Genomic DNA, 21,578 nt, shown 5'->3' with positions numbered 1-21,578 from the left:
ATTTTGAAATTAGTGTACTAGCTCATTTGTCTCCTCGTCTAATAGAATATCAGGGAAGATGTACAGGAAGAGCTCTATTGGGTCATCAGCCACCTCAGTTTCCCAGCCTTTACCTCCCTCCACCCTGCCACATGTACCTTCCCACACTGGCCAGCTGATTGACTTCAGAAGCTTTGGCATGATTTTAAGTATAGAGGCCACCACATTTTCTATGATTTTTATTTTCCTTTATATGGAAAAAATAGAAAGAAAGAAAAAAATGGGATTGAAGAGCATTTTCGTGCTATTTAAAGACTCCCTTCCTCCAGACTTCTTAGGCCATCTGTGCTAGTGGACATGCTCTGAGATGCATTTCTTACTCTGCTCTAGAAACTGCGTCTACAGATGGCGCCTATCTCAGTCTGCGGCCATCTCTGCCATTGGCTTCTTTGTGGCTTGCTAGGAAGAGAGGCATCTTATCCTCACATACATAAGACAATATGTATGTCTGGAGTTTTTTCAATTTAATTAATTTTTTTGTTTGTTATTTTCTGGGCTTAGTCTTGGCTATGGGTGGAAGTGATAGCACACGCGGGTAGGGCATTTGTCTTGCATGCGGCTGACCCGTGTTCAATTCCTCGGCCCTTCTCGGAGAGTCCAGCAAGCTACCAAGAGTATCTCTCCCGCACACATAGCCTGGCAAGCTACCCTTAGCGAATTTGATATGTCAAAAACAATAACAACAAGCCTCACGATGGAGATGTTACTGGTGCCTGCTCGAGCAAATCAATGAGCAAGAGGATGACAGTGACAGTGATAGAGTGATGTATTATATTGGGGCTGGAGAGATAGCACAGCAGGCAGGGTGTTTGTCTTGCAACACAGCTGACGCTGACCCCTTATCTATCCTTACACCCCATATGTTCCCCCAAGTCCTGCCAGGAGTGATTCCTGAGCACAGAACCATGAGTAATCCCTGAGCAGTGTTGGGTGTGGTCCAACAAATGAATAAATATGTGCCATATTGCAGCTATTGTTAAAATATTTTTATGCACGTTTCATCTAATAGCACAATGGTAATATAAAGTTGTCACTCTCAGGGCGTTTACTGAGAGAATTTTTTGCTCTCCTGCAGGCTTTACATTTTGCCTTACTGGTACTTTTTTCTCCTTCTCTACCAAAAAATCATCTTGTGAACCTTTTCATGTCAACTTAAGCAAGGCCCTTCTGTCACAGATAATTGTGGAGTCTTTACTGTAACTCACTGCAGCTATATTTACCTATATTTACTGTAGCTATACTTTTAGATAGTTGTAATTTTTTCAGTTCAAAATGCAGTATAATAAATAATGATTGTTGATTCCTTGATTTCTCCCTGAGCCTGAGCTAGGAGTAGCTCCTGAGCATTAATAGGTATGTACCTCCCTCAAATTAAAAAAAAAAACTTGGAAAAATAAAAACATAAATATATGTGAAGATATGTAATATTAGATATAATAGATACAATATAATTATATTAGATATAATATATAGATATTAGATATAATATAGAATTAGATATAATTATATATAATATACACATATTATATAAGTATGTGAGTGTGTATATATTGTATTAGAAATGTATTATATCTACTGGAGTGACAGCACAGTGGGTAGGGCATTTGCCTTGCACGCGGCAGACCTGGGTTAGATTCCTCTGTCGTTCTCGGAGAACCCAGCAAGCTACTGAGAGTATCCAATCTGCATGGCAGAAACTGGCAAGCTAACCTTGGCTTATTCAATATGCCAAAAACAGCAACAGCAAGTCTCACAATGGAGATGTTACTGGTGCCTGCTCTAGCAAATCGAAGAACAACAGGATGACAGTGCTACAGTGCACTGCTACAATATTGTGTTCACACATAAACTACTGGTGATGTGCACTCCCTTATTCTTAAAGAACTTTTTTCCCGTTTTAAACAACAGAAAAATCAAGTGATGGCTGTAAAGGCAACTTTAAAGGGTGGAGTTTATTCTTGAAGCCCCAAGTTCAACCCCAATGCTATTTGCCCCCTTTCCCTAGCTCTGATAAATATGGCTCTGGTGGCCCCAGAATTCTTCCAGGCCTGAGAAACACCTTATCATCATGCTTGAATACCAAGCTGCAAGGCAGGGGCGCTGCTGGGCCAAGTATGGCCAAGAGGAACACTCCCAGTTTTTAGAGCACTGCTGGGGTGAGGGGTTTGGTGGGGGGGGGGTGTGAAAGCAGGGGGATGCAAAAAGTTACCCAAAGCCTCAAGTGATTAAATTTTATAAAATAGAATTCATGTTGAAGCTAAAACCCTATTTCATATCCTTTAAAAGTCACATTTTCCACTGGGATTTGTATTGGCAACCTCAGAGCATTAATTCAATAAAGAAGATTAAATATTAATACTAGTGTGAGCTCAATCTTTTTTCTTTCTTTCTTGGAATTAGAGTTTTGTTCTGCTTTTTATCCTGAGCACATGAGTTGAATATAGATGAGCCAAATAAAATTAGACATATCCGCATGTCATAATTAATACAAAGTGACAAAAAATAATTTTTGCAGGCCAACTTGAAATGAACTTTTTGGGACCCATGTTAATTATCTGTAGTTTCCATTTTATTTTTAATCACAAACAGCTGGAGCTAACTCCAATTGGCTTCATTTGTTTTAAATAATTAGTGTTTAATAATGTATTATGCATTACACCAATATTCATAGGCAACTCAAGTTTCAATTACCTGTCACTTCAAATTACAGGCTCCTAGTAATTAACATCTGCCATATAACCCTTAAAGGAACATATCAAGTGTAATAGGCAGTGGAAGAAAAAGCTGTAAAGCCTGCTTGGCATGAGAAGATTTTAAAATTAAGCAATTTGTGTATTTATCAATAAATTTTTTCAGGGCTGGAACAATAGCACAGAGGGTAGGGCTTGCATGTGGCCAACCCGGATTCGATTCCCAGCATTTCATATGGTCCCCCGAGCACCGCCAGGAGTAATTCCTGAGTGCAGGGTCAGGAGTAACCCTTGTGCATCACCAGATGTGACCCAAAAAGCAAAAATAAATAAATAAGTTTTTTTCAATCAAAATTAGAAATTTGTCTGATTAACTTTTCTTAGTCTCGCTTACTGGTAATAAAAGATAATAAAGACAGTAATTTTTCACCCACTTATCCAGATAATGACATACAGTTTAGTTGTTGGAATTTCATAGGTGATATTCATTGAAACCCCCTAATTCTGTCATGAATTATTTCTTAAAGCAGAGTGAACAAATACATAGTATATTTTAAATAAAATTTAAAGTCCTCATGTGACCTGCAATTAACTACCAATAGTCTTCAAACTTGTCTGCACAATAACATCACACAGAGACTTCAGATCAAATTCTGTGAGAACTGTGACTAAAATGCAGGGGCTGTGGGTTCACTGCATGAGTGTGCTTTCTAAGATTGCCAGGAGTGTCCAGGATTATAAATCACTGACCTACACAGTTGCAACATCTTCTGCAAAGTTATTAGAAAAAAGTAATTATGCTTTGTTATAGACCCACTAATTCAGAAATTAAGAGTTGGGTACAATAATCTGGTTTTATAAGTACACTGGAAGACTTTGATGCACACTAAAGTATGAAAACCAACATTCCAACACCTTGCTATCCAAGGTGTGTGTCTTAGTGTCTAACACTATTGACTTCATCTGGGAGTTCGTTGGACATACTGAAACTCAGACCCCATCCCAAACCTCTTAAGCAAAACTCATGGTTACCAAATTTTTAGCTGATTTTTAATAGTAGAAGCACTTCTCCAAAGCTACTGGTTTCTAACCTCTGTGATGATTGGAATAACTTGGAAAAGTAGATGTCTGATCAGTTGATCAGGTATTTTATGCTTGTCATCATATCAACACAAGCATAATTTCATCTGTTTTCCATATCTATTTGTAATAAGCTTTTATTGCAAAAGAAACAAAAGGTGAGATGGTCTGTACATCTATAAAACACTTTTGGTTTCAACTATGACCATCTTCATGGAAAAGTCGCAGAGAGAATCACAATGACTGTCAATACTTGCCTTGATCTATACCCAAAGGGCCTCACAGCGTTCCTAGCTTCCAAATGCCTCTGTTCTTTCAAGATGTCTAGACATCCCCATTGTTACCTTGGTGTGCTTCCCACAATCCTCACTGTGTTAGAGCTACACAATTTCTACTCTCCTTCTCCCTGTAGTCAGAGCAAGTCTTCACAGCTCAACATGCAAGAAAACAATTATATTACACCAGATTTATACTAAGGAAATAATTATCATAGCAAGTAGGTAAAGCTCATATATATCCCCAACCCTAAAACTCTTTGTGCATGTGTATGTGTATATGTATGTGTATGTGTTTGTGTGTGTGTGTGTGTGTGTTGGGAGTCAGGGGTTTTTAGTTGGGAGCTAAGGCAAATATGGAAGCAAAGAATGATTCGGATAAAATTTATTGGTGGCTTTTTAAGGAATAAGACAAATCTGGAGAAGGGTCAGCTTTGAGAAGTTCATTGAGCTTTGAATCAGTCCATGGAAGTTATGTTAGCTATATCTTTCTTTTGTGATAACCCTTATTTCAGAATGGATTTCCATGTTCACATATATCCAGCTTTATTCTTCTTCTGGTAGCTTCTAAAACAATGTTTTGTCATCAGTAGGCACTTTAGACAAAATCCTGTAATCAACACAAAAACTCGAGTTTTGGAAAGGAACTGGCTTCTGTAAATGGCTGCCTCTGAGATCACTCCCCAAAGTGGAAAACTCGGCCGACTGTTGTTATAGAACCAGAAGCTAAAACTCAAAATAAAAAAATAAAGAAAAGAAAAAGTCCAAAGTAAAGACCTTAACACATTGCTTTTAAAATGTATATTATATATATATTTAATATATTATATATATATATATTTCCCATTTCCCAGTAGCTAGGTGGTCACACCCAGAGACTGCCTCTGGCACCGTGTAATCCCATCAATGTCCAGCATCCAGAGACTTAAAAGCAAGCTCCTGGAAGAGAGCGATGCAGAGAGTCTCTTGCCTGCGAGCCTGGCTGTCTTCCCCAGGGTCCCTCGGAGAGGATGGGCTCCAGCTTCCCTCCCCATCCCTAGCAGAGCTCCTGGTGGCCAAAGACCTCTGGAGCCTAGTCACAGCCATGCTCAAGGCCTCTCTCCACATGTTCAGATGAGCCTCACGCATGAAGGTACTGGCAGACGAACCCAGGTGTGTGGGACCCAGGGCTGAGACCTGCTGAGACATCCAAGCCTGCTCGAATTGGGACTAAGCCTCCTCCACCCAGATTTCCCATTTCCCAATTAGCTAGGCAGTCACACCCAGGGACTGCCCCCCCCACCCCCCTTCCTGAGCCGTGTAATCCCATCAACAGCAGCATCCAGAGATTTAAAAGCAAGCTCCCAGAAGCGAGAGGCCTCAAAGAAGATATCTTATAGCCTGCTTCTTTCTCTGGGAGAACGTGGCAAACTACCAGAAGTTTCCTGCCCACATGGGAGAGACTTGCAAGGTCCCCATGGTGTATTAATATGCCAAAATCAGTAACAAGCTGGGTCTCATTCCCCTGACCCTGAAAGAGCCTCCAATGCGGCATTGTTGAGAAGGATGAGTAGAGAGAGGTCTCTAAAATCTCAGGGCTAGTACGAATAGAGACGTTACTGAGACTGCTGGAGAAATTCAACGATCAATGGGATGATGATGATGATGATGATGATGATGATGATGATGATGATGATGATGATGATATATAGAAACAAGTTGTGGATTAGGATCCAAACACTATGATATCTGGCTCAGACAATAAAATGTAAATCTCTGGGGAAAGTAAAAAGTTAAATAGCAATTACCTTAAGCTTCTGATAACAATAAAAAAACAAATTAAATAAAATAGGTAAAAGACTTAGATAAATAAAATTTTATATCACTATTAAAAGAAATGGAAGACACAATAAAATGGGGTAAAAAAATCCCCTGTTCAATGAATAAAGGACTAATATTGTTAAAATAACAATCCTACCCAAATTGTATAGATTCAATGCAGTTCTTATAAAAATACCCATGGAATTTTTAATAGAGTCCAAAGTCAAAGAGAACAGTGGGTAAGGTAATTCCTTGCATGCAGCCAACCCAGGTTTAATTTCCAGCACCATATAAAGTCCTCCAAGCACCACCTGGAGTGATCTCTAAGCAGACTCGGTGTGATCCAAAAGCAACTTCTGTTTCAACTGCTGTTTAAATTTATATAGAGCAATCCCCACCCTCTAATATCCAAAGCAATCCTAATAAAAAGATGAAAGGCTTCTATTTCCATAACTTTAAATTATATTCTAAAACCATAGTAATAAAATCAGTGTGGTACTGGAATAGACTTCCAGAATAATGGAATAGAATTGAGAACCCAGATATAGATCCTCAGATATAATATTAGACAAAGAGTAATAGAGTGAAGAAAACCTCTTCAACAAATAGTGTTAGGAATACTGGTCAGTCACATGATAGAATTTTACAAAATGGACTTTAACTGCTTCCTCACGGCAATTACAAAAATCCATTCAAAATGGATTAAAGACCTCAATATCAGACTAGAACTTATAAATTATATTGAGAAAAACATAGATAAATCCATCATGACATTAAATCTAGAGCCATATTCAATGAAACTGAAACACATCAAAAAGAATAAAAACAACCAGTGTTGGCATGGATATGGGGGAAAGAAACAATCATCCACTGCTGATGGGAACATCAATTGATTCGACATTCTTAGAAGCAATATGGACACTTTTCAAAAAAACTAACTCACAATTCCACTTCTTGGCATAACCCAAGGGCCCAAAATCTCTATTCAGAAAAGGCATATGCACTCCTATGTTCGTTGCAGCACCATTCACAGTAGACAAAATCTGGAAACAATCTATGTCCAAGAATAGATTATTGGACAAAGAAATAATGGACTACTACTTGACTATAAGAAAAGACAAAATCATGCAATCTGCTGCTGTGTGGATGGATCAGGAGGGTATCTTGCTGAATGAATTTAGTCAGAAGGAGAGGGAGAGATACAGGATGCTCTCTCTCATATGTGGGAATAAAGAAACATAGTAATAGGACAAACAGATGGCCAAAGCTAAAACCAAAGCCAAGAGACCTGAGTGACAAAACTGAGTTTACCATGGTGCAGAGTTCAGGGCAGGGAGAGGGGTGGATGGAGTGGGCTGAGGAGAAAGGGATCCTGGTCAATGGTGTGGCGTTGGAACATTGTATGCATAAAACTCTATCATTATAAGTATTATAAATCATAGTGCCTAAATTATAAGAAAAAATTTATTTTCACAAAGTTAAGAAATTCTTTACAGGGGCCGGAGAGAGAGAGCACAGAGGGTAAACCTGGGTTTGATTCCCAGCATCTAATATGGTTCCCCAAGCATCACCGAAAATGATTCCTGAGTGCAGAGCCAAAAGTAATCCCTGAGCTTCACTGGCTGTGGCCCCTTAACAAACAAACAAAACAACCAATTGAAAAATTCTTTGCCGAGTTAGTGAGATAGTACAGCAGGTCAGCATTTACTCTACACATGACCAACAAGGGCTCTATGCTAGTAAGCATGTATGGTCCCCTAAATCCCACCAGTAGTGGTCTATGAGCACAGAGTCAAGAGCACAGAGCCATCAGCACCCTAAGCACTGCAAGATGTGGCAAAACAAACCGAAAACCAAAACTCTTTACAATTTTGGACCGAGATACAGATGATAGCAAGTAATTAGCTTGTTTTGTACACAGCCAACCGGGGTTTGAAGACTGGCATCAAATATGGTTTCCTAAGCACAGAGCAAGGAGTATACCCTGAACATTGTTGGATGTGGCCAAAAAATCAAACCAATAATTTTAAAAAAGCAAAACCAAGATAGAAATTCACTATGATTCTAGCTTGGCCAGACCTAAAATTCCTTTTTTTAAAATTCTTTTCTCATAAACCTTTTGTCATCTACGATTCACTACATTGATTCAACTTTGTTTTTCTTTTTTAAATTATTTTGTTTTCATTTTCTTTACTTAAAAGGAAACCCATGCCCTTTGTCCTTTCTTTTCCAAAAACCACATTTTATCTTCCTTTTAATCCATTTACTTTTCACAGTTATTTTCTTTCATCTCTTAGAATCTTTAATTCCAGTGAAAGCTAAAATGTCAAGGTAAGATTCTTTGGTGGTCTGCATTTTTTTTAAGTTTTTGTTCTCTTCTTTTCCCCTGCAGTCTTATGAAGCAATGTATTTAATCAGTCTCTGGAATAAAAACACACAAAACATTATCCTAAATGACTAAAGAAAAAAATTAGTACTTGTTGAAATCAGTTTGGATAGTTCTGTCCTGCAATTTCATTCACACAACAAAAGATCAAAGTTTGACCTTTTTGCCCTGCCACACAGCACTGCATAAACCTTTGTTTCAGCCTCTCTAATAAAAAGAATGTTCTTTTAGCTTCTGTCCCACTTGGTAAACATAAATGGAATAGGTCTGTTTTTCACTTCCTGATCAATGGAAAGAAGCATAAACCCCCTTCTTTAGTTGACAACTAAATAAACACCCCCTCCCCAGAGAAATACTCCTTAGACATGATTCCTTGAAATCATCTATTTGTGATGAGATGACCAGATTCTAAACTCCAGATAGTATCCAGTTAGGAACCAGCTATAAGAAGTTAGGGATCAGTATAAGAAGACTGAGTTCCAAGGGTTCTGAATTCTTAGAAATCCCTCAAATACTAGATTCAGATGCTACAGCCTGAGCCTACTCAGGTTTTAGGTAGATCTACTAACATATGGTACCCTGAACACTGCCAGGAGTGATTCCTTAATGTGGACTTGTGTGCACAGTCTAATACAAAACGAAAGAGAATTTCTGCAAGCTCCAGATGAAGCCTCAGGGACCATGAACTTCCGCAAACAAGGACGAGGAATGCGGGCTCCAAGACTAAGACTCCAGGCCACACAGCCAGGGCAGAGGAATCAGGTTGTCCCTTCCCGGCTCCCCGCCCACTCTTGATGCTGGCTGTCATGCCAACAATCTGCCTTCAGGTGCCATCTCAGCACACCAATGGCCCTGGTCCAGAGATTCCCAATTGAATCCCCAAGTGGATTAGTGCCCTACAGAGATGTCTCTGGACCTCAACAATTTACAATCTTAGAATTCCAGAAGCACAGGGCAGTGACACTTCATATTCAAAGTAAGCAATAGAAAATAAATTATCTTGCATCTGCCTCTGACAAGTAGGCTTGGATGGTAGTGGGAAAATTTGAGCAAACTATAATGCCCAGAAGTAGAGAGAATGTATTGGGGAAATTGTCTGCCATTGAGGACTGGGATGGGGGGTGGGATACCAGAGACATTGGTGCTGGAAAACGTGCACTGATGGCGGGATGGGTGTTTGATCATTGTATGGCTGAAACTCAAACATGAATGCTTTGTAACTGTATCTCACTATCTGACAGTGATTCAATGAGAGAGAGAGGAAGAGAGAGAGAGAGATCCTATAATCTGTCAATCACTCCTTCCACACGCACAGCTGCTCTTTAGAGTCTGCTCAAAACCTTTCCATGATAGCCGTGACCTGCAGAGAACTTCTTACTTATTTGGAACTTCAGTATACAGACCCCCAACTTCCAAAGGAGGAACTAAAAAACACTGGAGAATGTTCAAACAACACATTTCTTGACAGCATGCCAGTATATTGTATCTATTTACACCATGGCAAAAACATAACTTTTAAAGAAAAATTTAAGGCAATATTTTTAATAGGAGGTTTGCAATTAACTCACACTTATTACAAACTATTTCTGGTTGAGAATGAACTTTCCTTCCTACCTCATATCAATTTCTATTCTAAATGCAATGTCTATCTTTTAAATACTTGTTTATTTTACAGGGATCACACCTGGCAGTACTCAAGGCTACTCCTGACGCCATTCGGCAGTTACTCCCAGCAACTCTGGGGGGACAATGAGATACTCGAAATGGAACCTGGAATCCATTCATTACATAGGGGCCCAAACCAGTGAAGGGTCCCAGAGCCAGACATGGCATTGCTCATTGCTCTAGGCTACCAGGGTTAGACACACCTGGAAAAAGTTGGGGATCAGGGTCACTGCACTTGATGATGGCATCAAACTTAGACATATGCTCTACCACTTGAACCATGTACCAACCCCTGAATGAACTGTGTTAAATCCTGAGACAGAAAATAGATATTTATGTGTATTAGTAGATGTGCTAGATGATCTCAATATACTCTGTATATCAAAAAAACTTTCATATTTCAGAAGCACTTACCAAAAGCCTGAAGAAGTCCGGGAGATAGCCCAAAGGGTTAGTGTATGAGCTCTGGGAGCAATCCAGGACACTGAGTGTTTTCCTACAGCACGTCCAGAAATGACCCTTAAGCATTGGGGATGCAGCCCAAAACAAAAAGCCTGAAGCTGCTTTACCTATTGATCTAGCTACGTAATGAAGACTGAAAAAAATCTAAAGAATAAAGGCAATATTTTAATGCAATATTTCTTGCAGTGTGGTTTCTGCTCCAAGAAATATTTGTCAACTGAGTGAAATAAACAAGTACACTAATGAATAAATGTGTGCCTTTAGATTTCTAGCTTAATTCTAACAGTTATTAAATTTAAAGCATGCTATTTCCATACTTTTTATTACATTTTCTTCGAAAACAAAAATAATCCAGTATTTTAATGTATACATTCACTTGGAAAATTTACATCTGTAAACATTCTCAGCACACATGGTAAAAGCTTATCATTAGGGACTGGATCAATAGCACAGAAAGTAGGGTGTTTGCCTTGCACACGGCCAACCCAGGTGTGATTCCCAGCATTCCATATGTTCCCCCGAGCACCGCGAGGAGTAATTCCTGAGTATAGAGCCAGTAGTAACCCCTGTACATTGCCAGATATGACCCAGAAAGAAAAAAAAACTTATCAGTAAAGACTGCAATGCAAGCAAAGATTGCTAATTTCATAGAATAATTTCTGATCAGGATCATGTTAAACGGCTGCAAGGATCCTGTTCATGTGTTCCAGTTCCATTCTGACAGTGACTATTAGCCCTGAATAAACAGACAAGAGTTGGGGATCAGAGATATAGTATAGTGATTAAGGCACTTGCCTTGAACACAATTCACCTGGATTTCATCCCCAGCATCCTGTATGCTCCCCAAACCCAGGAGTAATCCCTGAGCACAGCAAGATGTATCCAAAAACCTAACCAAAACAAAACAGACAACAGTGGCAGTCGACTGCAAATACTTTGAAGGTCTTGTACACATATTATTCTAAACATCCACTTGTCTGATATTCTAAAAATCCCAATAGCCCCTGTGTCACTTAGTAACATTTCAGCCAGTGATAGATCACGTATGAACATAGCCCAGGTGTGCAATAAGCTACACTATCTAACTCTGTGTAACTACACTCTATGAGTTCACACAAGCAAAATTTCCCAATGTATTTTTAACAACATATCCTTGTTATTAAGTGCTCCAATGTTATAAACTATTTGACTGCCAAATTAGAAGCAGACAGATGCGGATGACATATATCTCTATCAAAGATAGGGGAAGACAAGACAGTCAAACGGCTTCACTCCATTGTGAGTGATCACCGCTTTTGATGCTGCTAGTTAGACTGCGCAATAAATACAACATGATAGGTTCTTGATGCACCTATGTCCAGGAGATAGAGGCTCCTGTCATAGTTTCAGTGTGCTTATTAGCATCAGTACGCAATTATTTTTTTATTTTTTTAAAATTAATTAATTTATTTTTTAAAATTTATTTAATTTATTTATTGTAATGGATCCCTGTAAGTTACAGTTACAGACTTACAAGCTTTCGTGGCTACGTTTCAGTCATAAAATGTTCGAGTACCCATCCCTCCATCAGTGCCCATTCTCCACCACCAAAGGTCCCAGTGTGCCTCCCTCCATCCCCACCCCATCCCCCCCACCATGCCCCACTTCTGTGGCAGGGCATTCCCTTTTTGTTCTCTCTCTCATTTTGGCTGTTGTGGTTTGCAATAGAGGTATTGAGTGGCCATCATGTTCAGGCTACAGTCTATTTTCAGAACGCATCTCCCATCCCAAGCAGGCCCTCCCAGCACCCTTTACTTGGTAGTCCCTTATTTATCAAAGCTGTCTTTCCCCCAAGCATGTGAGGCCGGCTTCCAAGCCATGGAGCACTCCTCTTGGTGCTTATCTCTACTATTCTTGGGTGTTAGTCTCCCATTCTGTTACTTTATTATTTATTTTATTTTTTATTTTATTATTTTTTAATAGTTTATTTTTAATTAGTGAGTCAACGTGAGGGTACAGTTACAGATTTATACATTTTTGTGCTCATGTTTCCCCCATACAAAGTTCGATAACCCATCCCTTCACCAGTGCCCATTCTCCACCACCAGTAAACCCAACATCCCTCCCACCCTCCCCAGTCCCGTCTCCCCCCACCCCACACTGCCACTATGGCAGGGTCTTCCCTTTTGTTCTCTCTCTCTGAGTATTCAATTATTTAGTATGTTGTTCCTTGGTCCACTGGCATGAGTTTAAGCAGGTTTCTCATCAATCTCAACAATAACAACCAGAATTCCTGAGCTAGACTTTCTGGTGTTCACCCCACCACTACACTTTGGGGTGTCAATGTAATCTCACTGTACCCGTTTCTCCAATGGTAAACAGGTATCAAAATAATTTTAAAAATCAACATGAACATTTTTAGAGATAGTATGGTTGGACATTTAAAAACCATTTACTGAATTCCTGCTGCACCTCAAGCACTATTTCAGGTGTTAGAAATACAGTAATGATCAAGACAGAGAGGGACCTGAGCTCACCTATCCTCACGAAAAGAAACAAACAAATGGCAATACATTGAAAACAGGGAAATTCATCCTATACATAAGACCTTCTCCACATTGCTATTGAATATTCATTATCGAGGACTCATATGAAAAGGTATGAGTACATTAATCAGTGAATTAAAAATGTAATCTCAAATGAAATATTCTCTCTTGTTCTGCATTTTCCAGCATATTTACAATGAACAGGTATTACTTAGATAAGTTAACAATAACAAAATGAAATGTCACAATTTTCCAAATACCTAAAGGTGTTTTCATGCTGCCTAATAGATTTGTCATGATTCTCATGTCATGATTCAATAAACGATTATCATCCATGTCCTATGCTGCTTTCAGTCTGGACATATTTTCCAGTTCTAGCACAGTGACTTGTTCATTTTCAATTACTTCAGCATTTCTCTGAGCCTCTTTCTTTATGGGCCATTATTTTTATATTTTCAAACTTTCATTGTATTTTACTTCTTTTAGGCCCATATGCAATCTGAAATTGTTAAGCTTTTGTCAGACATTTGCCCCTATTAAATTGGTTAGTTTCAAAGAGTTCTAGTAGATATAGATATAGATATAGATATATACACATATATGTATACTCTACTCTCTTTTGTGCATGAATTCTTTGTAGTATTTCTATTTATTCAATTCCATATGATAAATGCTATAATTGTTTTCCTCCTTTCATAATGATAGTATCACCAAATCCAAATGTATACTTTTTAATAATGTATCTTGTTTCAACCTAGATTAGCACAGCCTCTAAAATCCCAGAAGCCTTCTTTTCCAAATTCTTTCCCCAACCCAATATAGTGGGTTGTACAATATATTGTTGTATTACTCTTATTCTTCTGGAATTATGTGGCTAATTTTCTTCTTATTTTTCTGGGTTGCTTTATTCATATTTCTTATGAAACTTCTGTTTACATTCCAAAATACTTTTTGTTCTACATGTACTTACACAAAAAAGAAAGTATGTTTGCATCCATTTTAAAAATATGTTTGCATCCATTTTAACTTTGAAGTTAAAAATTTAAGTATTGCCACATACTGAATACTTCAGATGTTTTTTACAAGAAAGCCTATATAATGTAAATGATTCCTGACTTAGTTTTAACATACATTAATGTACAAACTTTAGTGCTATAGAAACATTTTCCAGGATCGCAGTACTTGACATCTGTATATTCAAATTTACATACACATATAAATTTTAGCAGACTCCTTTTCCCAAACATTCCACTGACACTATCCTACATCAAAAAAATCCACGTAACATCAGAGATGCAGATCAAAACAACTATAAGATACCACCTCACACTACAGAGACTGGCACACATCCAAAAGAACAAAAGAAACCCTTATTGGTGTGGATGTAGGGAGAAAGGGACTCTCCTACACTGCTGGTGGGAATGCCAACTGGTTCAGCCCTTTTGGAAAACTGTATGGACGCTTCTCAAAAAATTAGAAATTGAGCTTCCATTTGACTCAGCAATGCCACTCCTGGGAATATATCCCGGAGAGGCAAAAAAGTATAGTCGAAATGACAACTGCACTCAAATGTTCATTACAGCACTATTTACAATAGCCAGAATCTAGAAGAAACCCGAGTGCCCAAAAACAGATGACTGGTTAAAAAAATTTTGGTACATCTACACAATGGAATACTATGCAGCTGTTAGAAAAGATGAAGTTATGACCTTTGCATATAAGTGGATAAACACGGAAAGTATCATGCTAAGTGAAATGAGTCAAAAAAGAGAGAGACAGACATAGAAATATGCACTCATCTGTGGAATATAAAGTAACAGAACGGGAGACTAGCACCCAAGAATAGTAGAGATAAGTACGAGGAGGTTGGCTTCACGGCTTGGAAGCTGGCCTCACACGCTGGGGGAAAAGGCAGCTCAGATAAAGAAGGGAACATCACTTAAAGTGTGGTTCAAGGACCCACTGGGGATGGGAGATACACGCTGAAAGTAGACTATAGCTCAAACATGATGGCAACTCAATACCTCTATTGCAAACCACAAAACTCAAAAAGAGAGAGAGAACAAAAGGGAATGCCCTACCACAGAGGTGGGGGGGATGGGAGGGTGGGAGGGTTACTGGGATCATTGGTGGTGAAAAATGGGCACTGGTGGAGGGATGGGTACTTGAGCATTGTATGACTGAAACACAAGCAGAAAAAGTTGTTAGTCTATGACTGTACCTCATGGTGATTCACTAATAAAAAAATTAATTAATTTTTTTAAAAAAGAGAGGCTGCTAGTGCTCTAAATCACTAATTATCAGGGAGATGCAGATCAAAACAACCATGAGATACCACCTCACACCACAGAGACTAGCACACATCCAAAAGAACAAAAGCAACCGCTGTTGGAGAGGATGTGGGGAGAAAGGGACCCTTCTACACTGCTGGTGGGAATGTCGACTAGTTCAGCCCTTTTGGAAAACAATATGGACGATTCTCAAAAAACTAGAGGTTGAACTCCCATTTGACCCAGCAATACCACTGCTGGGGATATATCCCAGAGAAGCAAAAAAGTATAGTCGAAATGACACCTGCACTTATATATTCATCGCAGCACTGTTTACAATAGCCAGAATCTGGAAAAAACCTGAGTGCCCTAGAACAGATGACTGGTTGAAGAAACTTTGGTACATCTATACAATGGAATACTATGCAGCTGTTAGAAAAAATGAGGTCATGAAGTTTGCATATAAGTGGATCAACATGGAAAGTATCATGCTAAGTGAAATGAGTCAGAAAGAGAGAGACAGACATAGAAAGATTGCACTCATCTGTGGAATATAGAATAGTAGACTAGGAGACTAACACCCAAGAATAGTAGAAATAAGTACCAGGAGGTTGACTCCATGGCTTGGAGGCTGGTCTCTCATTCTGGGCAACTCAGAGAAGGGAACATCAAGTAAAATGTGGTCGGAAGTCATGCGGGGGAAGGGTGACGCGTGCCGAATGTAGACTAGAGACAGAACACAACGGCCACTCAACACCTTTATTGCAAACCACAACACCTAATCAGAGAGAGAGAACAAAAGGGAATACCCTGCCATAGTGGCAGTGTGGGGTGTGGGGGAGACGGGACTGGGGAGGGTGGGAGAGATGCTGGGTTTACTGGTGGTAGAGGATGGGCACTGGTGAAGGGATGGGTTCTCGAACTTTGTATGGGGGAAACATGAGCACAATAATTTATAATTCATTTCAATTCTTAATGTAATTTTATTAGATCAATAAAGTCCAGATTGAAAAAAAAGTAACAATAATAATTCAAAGCTAAAAGAAAAAAAGAGAGGCTGCTAAAATCTCAGGGCTGGGACAAATGGAGACATTACTGGTGCCCACTCAAGTAAATCTATGAACAACAGGATGTCAGTGATACAGTGATTGACTATTTAGTCTGATGCTTTTGGTTTCTCAGACTCCAACTTTCCAGAAGCCTGCTCTATGCTAGACTGGCTTCAGAGGCAATACCCAGGTAGGTTACTCTACCTTTGGAAACTTGGGCAAAAACATGTGGTACAGAGATAGGTTCCAGGAAAAGATTCTATTCTAAAATGTTTCCCTGGGCTATAATTACATTCAATATGAATTTCATACAACTGTTCCTACATTCATGATACTTGAATGAGGAAGGCTGTGTGTATGTGTAAGTGCTTTTGCCAACAAATGCTTGTGAGTGAATGTATATGTGAGTGCATATAAATTTAGGGGCCCAAATCCAAAATGACAAACACCAACAGAACTTAAATAATTAAGCATCAATTAAGATGACTGATAAGAAATAAACAGTATTTGGGCAACACCTGTTGAGGTACATAATGCTAATTTGAAATAATTTTGATGTTAGCTGGCTGAGGCCAGGAATACTGGCATTTGTCATTTAATAAAGTTAAACTTTAACCCCTAAAAAAAAATCCACGTAACATACCACTCTGAGATTGGCTAACCCTTGAGTACCAGTTGTACGATTCTAGAACAAAGGATCTCAGACTTATTTGGCCTTCCATGCCCTTTTCAGAAAGAAAATAGAAATCATTCCGTGTTTTCCTTCAAATTTACCTTAAGCTTGCAAACAGTACCCTCAACTCCCTGCAATTGCTGGGACACAAACAGCCCCCTTAGATCCTATATTGACCCATAAGAGGACAGCACTGCCCTCCAGACCACATCATACCAATTCACCTGGTTCACAAAGACTGCTACGGATCTACCTTTGCAAGGTACCCAATAAGAACATGGTCTATTCGGTAGTTCTGAAAAAGCTCAGTTATTCCTTAACAAAACCACCTAAGGATTTCAGGAGACAGAACTGTGACCAAACCCACCTTCATGTGCTTGCTTCTAAAAGTCCAATGCACAAGAGAGGTGTGTTGATGAGAGAAAAATAATTTTGTTTTGTTTTTCTCAGGTGCAGTGATCTGAAAAGATGGTGGATCCATGCAAACCATTGTACGCTTATGCCGGGGTTAGTGGCTTAGGAAGGGCTGTGACAAAGTAAACTGGCAGGAAACTGTGGGAACTGGGCTAGAAGAAAGACAGTGTCTAAAAAGCTGAGGACCACTCGGAGGGCCTGGTTGGCTCTTCTCTGTGGGCTAGAGGCATTCTTGGACATATTAAGATCCAGGAGGTTTCTCTGGGGCTGCTTGCTCATCCCCCTCCATCCACAAGAAACCCACCACAATTCAGAACATTGTTCAAGCTTATGAAGCAGGACACAACCAAGGAGGAGAGCAAAAGATAAAAAGTAATTTGTAGGGCCAGAGATACAATGAAGTAAGGCCTTTGCCTTGAACGAGTCTGACCCAGCTCGATGCCCGTTATCCCATATGGTCCCCCCCTAAGCACCACCAGGTGTGATCCCTGAGCACAGAGCCTGGAGTAATTCTTGAGCATTGCCGTGTGTGTCCCCTTCCCCCAAGAAACACAAAATGGAGAAGTACATTGTGTCCTAACACAAACCCTGCGATTCAGCTTGCTTGTGCAGGTTCACCCTGGGCTTCCACTCACTGTTTTCCATGTCACTGGCATTTACATGACCTCCAACATCTTCAGGGCTTTGCTTCTGCGCTGTGAGTCTACACGGACTGTCTGGGCATCCTCAGTGCCAATCCTATAATGCTCGGAATCTTTGTCCAATTCCATTCTGCTGACCTCACGGAGGACGTCCCTTTCACAGAGTTTGAGAACAGGCCTCAGAACCTATACAACTGCAACTGTTGCCCTGCAGCGGCCGCTTGCTTCCTCCCGGAGGCTTCTCTTTCTGCAGAGCTGGGCTCCATGAACTTACCTACCGCAGCGAGCTAGACCTTCAGCACTTGCCCCAACCCCGGCTTATTTAACGACTCGCCAGCATGCCACTCCCCATGCTCACAACTCTGTCTGACTGGAAGAGATGAAAGGGCTTGTTTTCTGGTTTCTGGGTCTGTCCCCAGTGATGGCAAGCCGAGCTGGTCGGTTCTCAGACCTTACGGGTCCCTCACCGGGTCTCATACCACAATAAAAATGAACTAAACTCGAAAAGAAAAGAATAAAATTGTGAGCAACAGGGCAACACTTGAAACGTTTTATGTTTTTTTTTTTCCTGGTTAGACTACCTCCACCATTTCTAGACTCCTCCATCAATCTCTTCTAGAGGGTTTTTTAACTTCAGCAATATCTGCCACCAGGCTGCTGAAACTAGTTTATTTTTTCAACACACACAAAAATTCCTTTGACAATCATTTTCCAGTCTTTGCAGTCAAGATACCAAAGAAAATTTACTGAATGCTTCTCAATACAAAGGTCTAATTACAAAATATAGCATTTTGTAAGAGAAGCCGATAATGTACATGCTTAATGTAGAGCAATTCCACGGCTCCTTTTACCGACTCGCTCCAGTCAGAAGCTGGTTTTAAATGTGTACAATTTAAAGACCCTCTGGTGTGATTAAGGAGAATAAGGAAAAGGCCTTCTCTGTTAAGAGAAACAAAAAGAGATGACAACTGGTCCTAAGCAATAGTATAGTGGGTAAGGCGCTTGCCTTGCATGAAGCAAACCCAGATTCAATCCCTGGCACCCCATATGGTTCGCCTAGCACATCAGGAACAACTCCAGAGTACAGAGCTAGGAGTAAGCGCTGAGCACTACCAGGTTTGGTCTCCTGGCACACCAAACATTTAAAAAATAGGAGGACAACTATAAGTTCTGTAGCAATTTTCTTTTCCTTCTCTTCCCACTTACCCCACGAATTGCCCACAAAGCTTCAGAAATAGTGGCACTTAGTCTCAGAGAAACTTGTGCTCATGCATAACTAGACTTCTACTCTTTGTTCCTTATACAACAAGCTTTGAAAACTGCCTTGACTGTGATCTTAAGCTGAAATGTAATGCATTTTAGTTTGGAAATTTAAGATAGAGAACATAGCCTCAGGACCAATGAGCCTGCAGTGTGGCCATGATTATTCATAGCAGAGGCAGAAAAATGGCTGGCTGCTCAACAATCACTTTAGTGTTTAACGGTTGTGAAGAACTAAAGATTTAACCTCGCAAAAGCACAGAATAAGATGTTATGGGATCTATGGAGATAGTACAGCAGACAAAAGGGCTTGCTTTGCAAGAGGTTGGCCCAAGTTTGATATCCAGCTCCATATCATGTGGTCCCCTGAGCACTACCATGTATGGCACCAAGATTTAAAAAAAATGTACAAAGAAATGCAAGGGAAACAGTGCGGTGACTGATATGAGCCAAGTCATTCCCATAATGTCCAGGAAGAAATGCATTTAAAAATGCTTTGTCAATCAGAAGCAGGCAGGAAACAGCATAATCAAACTGGATATGTTGGAATAAAGTTGAATGAAAGAACTATTACAAAGGATAACATTTTAAAGAAATCACAATTTGTAATGTGATTTACAAATTGTAACCTTGGACCAAAGATAGAGGAGAGTGCTTTTCACTCTGATGTGTTGTTACTCAAGGCTGAAATCTTAGGAGCAGTCTATAGTCAGTCTCATGGGGCCTCAAGCAGAAGAAAGGTAAAGAGTGAATCTTAAGAGGAAAGACTGGGGGCTGGAGTGATAGCACAGCGTGTAGGGCATTTGCCTTGCATGTGCCTAACCCAGGTTCAATTCTCAGCATCCCATATGGTCCCCTGAGCACCGCCAGGAGTAATTCCTGAGTGCAGAGCCAGGAGTAACCCCTGTGCATTGCCTTGTGTGACCCAAAAAGAAAAAAAAAAGGCAAGATTGTATTCTATTAAGTCAGTCAGATTTTCTGTTCTTACAATACTCCCTCATATACCTGGGACTTTAAGTTTTGGTCAGGGACTGATCAGAAAGCCAAACCAAATTAATTGAAAAGAAAAAAACTTTAATTGTATGGCGATTTACTTAATATTTTTAAATAAGTTACTTTCATTCTCTTTAAGCACATAATATCTAGATCAAAGGGCTACTTTTTCCCCTCCAAAGCATTTCATTATGAGTCATTATGAGTTTAAAATTGGGCTTTACTTAGGTTATTAATTTTGAAATGGTGAACTGGGAAATGTCAAGATTTTATTGTACATTAAAAAGTATACTGTAAAAGGTTATTTTGAAAGTGGCCATCTAAAGATATTATCACTATATTAGTGAATATAGGTGTAAGACAGAAGAGAATAATTCTGAGACTTTTAAAAAAGTAGAGTTGATTGACTCAAAACATAAAATTGGAAGTCCAAAATTTTAACATTTTAGTTTTAAAAAAATATGTAGATACTGGAACAAATTTACATTGAAACATAGAACTAATATGCCTACAAAATCCCACCAGTGGAATAGATACCTACCACCCAAAAGAAATGAGATATGGAAGTTGGCACAGTGGGAGAGGTAGTCAAAGTCATAGGAAAGAGTCAGGTAAAGAATAAAAGAATAAGAACTGGCAAAAAAAAAAGGAGAACCTGAGCACATATAACAACATCAAAAATTCACATTTATCTGGCTTCTTTCCCGAAACTCACCTGTCTAAGAGGTCTGTAATGGAGGCATCTAACTCTACTTTTGCATCTCCTTTATGCCAGTTCTTATAAACTTTAGAACACATCAGAATCATCACTTCTCATACGTGGAATATAAAGGGACTAACACATGGTCAAAAACAAGAGAAACTGAGAACTATTTTACAGAACTAAGCTTACCAAGGCAAAGGGGTCTCTGGACAATGGTAAAGGGAAGGAACACTGGCAGTGGGTGTGATATTCAACACTGTATATAAGAAGCCCTCTCATGAACAGAATTGTAAATCACTCCCTTCAAATATGAATAAATAGAATAGGTTCTGAGAATGGCCTTTTTCCCAGGGGGAGTATGGGCACAACTCTGCTCAGTACTAGGCTCAGAGATCATTCCTGACATGGTCAGAGGAATTTAAGGGGTGCCAGGAATTGAATCCAGCTCCATTTAAGGGAAGCATCCTACGCACTGTACTATCTTTTCAGCCTGGATTTATATTTCTTATAAGTTCTAGGCAACGTTAATGTTGTTGCTCTTAGGACGACATTTGGACAACCAACGGCTTAATATACTCTTTTCCAACTCTATAAAGAACAGTCTCTTCAGAGTATCTCTCATTCATCCTGAGTCTTAATATGCACTGGCATGG

This window comes from Sorex araneus, chromosome 1 (genome assembly GCF_027595985.1).
Source record: "Sorex araneus isolate mSorAra2 chromosome 1, mSorAra2.pri, whole genome shotgun sequence".
Classification (NCBI taxonomy): Eukaryota; Metazoa; Chordata; class Mammalia; order Eulipotyphla; family Soricidae; genus Sorex; species Sorex araneus.
The sequence above is the reverse complement of the archived record's forward strand: the minus strand, read 5'-3'. Positions refer to the sequence as shown.